Consider the following 2,514-nt stretch of genomic DNA (forward strand, 5'->3'; position numbering starts at 1 on the left):
AGGTCTATATTTGGGGATATAAAAGTATTTCAAGGGACAGTGAATGTTTTGAAAACTTTGGGAAACTGGGGAAGAAGTTCTAGGTGACAAATGTCTATTCAGGAACTGAGTATAAAGCACTAATGTAGATGGCTTAGGTTTGGTGCCCAGGAAAGAAAAAGGAAGGAAAGGAAAACCTTTAGCTTGCATTAGGCTTTATGGTGGGCCAAGAAAGCTTAACTGAGACACAGTGAGCCATACAGAAGGGTGCACGTCATACAACAGAGCCTTAAATGAACGGGCATCACCAATGAATGAGAAAGAAAAATGAAAGCAACTTTTGTACTGACAGACTTACTGACTTTCAGATTATTTGTCTCTAAAATGAAAATGTATGTTGGAGTCTTGGTTTTGCTCTTTGGTTTTAAGCAGGTGTCCATCACTTTTATTAAATATGAGTATTTCTTCCTCGGTCATGTACTCTCAATTTCCAATATTGGAATGTCCTCAATTGCTTGACATTTCATTTCACTCTGTGTTTTTAGAGGCAGACGCCAACATTTAATTTTTTTAGAGGAAAAGCTGAAAAACAAGCAGTACTATAAAACTCTATGGCTACTAATGTAAAAAGCAAGTAAGCCTTGTAATCTATACCACAGCATCCCCAGCAACGTTATCAACGTTATTAACAAGAATTAACTGAATATCTAAGGTACAGAGAGTACAGCTAATATCTCCGTTTTTGTTGCATTTTTACCTAATTCATTTCTCATCTTTAGCCATTAGTTCTAATCGTCAATAACCACTCTCATATTCAATATTTGCTTTCCCCCAGACTATCATTACTTCACCTTTAAATTACCTACATTTGAAGCTTTATATATATATATATATATATAATTTTTTATTGAAGTATAGTCAGTCTACAATGTTGTGTTAATTTCTGGTGTACAGCATAATGCTTCAGTCATACATGAACATATGTATATTCATTTTCGTATTCTTTTACACCATAAGTTACTACAAGGTATTGAATATAGTTCCCTGTGCTATAAAGTATAAACTTGTTGTTTATCTATTATATATATATATATGTATATATATATGTATGTTAGTATCTGCATATCTAGAACTTGCAGTTTATCCCTTTCCACCCCTTATCCTCCTAGTAACCATAAGTCTTTCTATGTCTGTGAGTCTGTTTCTGTTTTGTAAATAAGTTTGTATGTCTTTTTTTTTTTTAGATTCCACAAATAAGTGATAGCATATGGTATTTTTCTTTCTCTTTCTGGCTTACTTCACTTAGAATGATTTTTTTAATTTACTAGTTTTCCCTGAATAAGAGTACTTTGCCACTTGTTCAAGTACCAGATATATATATATAGCAAAAGCATGGTTCTGCTGAAACTTTTAATCTTTGACCTGGAAGATGAGAATAAAAACATGTCCACTGAGTGCAGGGGAATATTACATGCAAGGGGAAGCTCTTAAATACACAACACAAAATTGATCTGACAAAATGAACTGTGGTTGCTAAGAAGTTACTTTAAACAATATATAAAATGAAAATAAAATTTAAAATGCATAATAAATATTACTATATTGTCAAAAATGAAACTAGGATAAATATTGAATAATAATAATAATAATGACAGCAGACTCTGTGTTCCATGACATTACTCCAAGCACTATATGTGTTTCAAAAACCACTGTATGAGTGTATATAAAGTAATATATACAAACTAATTCAATCCTTACAAAAACCTTTTGAGTTTGGTACTACTATTATCTCCATTTCACAAATGAAGAAATCAAGGACAGCAAGATTAGGTTGTTAAGTGTCAGAGCAGGGATTTAAACCCAATCTGACTCCAGCATTCATGCTCCTGGTTGCATTTAATCAACCAGTAAATATTTCAGAACTATTTCAAGAGTACTGTGTTTTCAGTCCCACCTAGATTGTATTAGTCAGTTTTTGCTGCAGTAACAGACAACCCCACTTCCTAGTGACTTACTATAACGAATGTTTATCTCTTGCCCACATTACTTATGGGCTATGGGTTGACCTCAACTCTGATTGGGTCTGCTGGGTATGGCTTGGCTCCATTTAGCTCAGCAAGATATGTCTCCTCCTTGTGGGAGCAGGAAGAAGGAGGAGCTCCTCTCTGGGGTGTGCAGGAGACAATAATTTAAGAACAGCAGAGGGTGCTGCTTCAGAAGTATGTATTCTAAGATTGGAACAGTACAGAGATTAGCATGGCCCCTGTGCAAGAATGACATGCAAATTTGTGAAGCACTCCATATTTTTATTGGGAGTTCAAGATTTGCGGATACCAACTACTGGATATAAAATAGATAAATGGCAGGCTTCTACTGCATAGCACAGGGAACTATATTCAGTATCTTGCTGTAACCTATAATGAAAAAGAATATGTAAAGGAATATATGTATGTATGTGTATGACTGAAACATTATGCTGTATACCAGAAATTGATCCAACATTGTAAACTAACTATACCTCAGTTAAAAAAAAAA

The 2,514-nt window shown here is 34.1% G+C and overlaps 1 non-coding gene across 1 annotated transcript; it reads left to right on the forward strand.

Annotated features, from left to right (window-relative positions):
* The first annotated feature begins 2,184 nt into the window (after positions 1 to 2,184).
* On the forward strand, positions 2,185 to 2,287 carry LOC116280741 (U6 spliceosomal RNA). The gene has a single exon (XR_004190225.1). It is a non-coding gene; the product is annotated as a U6 spliceosomal RNA (small nuclear RNA).
* The last annotated feature ends 227 nt before the right edge of the window (positions 2,288 to 2,514 follow it).

Source organism: Vicugna pacos, chromosome 5, assembly GCF_048564905.1.
Source record: "Vicugna pacos chromosome 5, VicPac4, whole genome shotgun sequence".
Taxonomy (NCBI): domain Eukaryota; kingdom Metazoa; phylum Chordata; class Mammalia; order Artiodactyla; family Camelidae; genus Vicugna; species Vicugna pacos.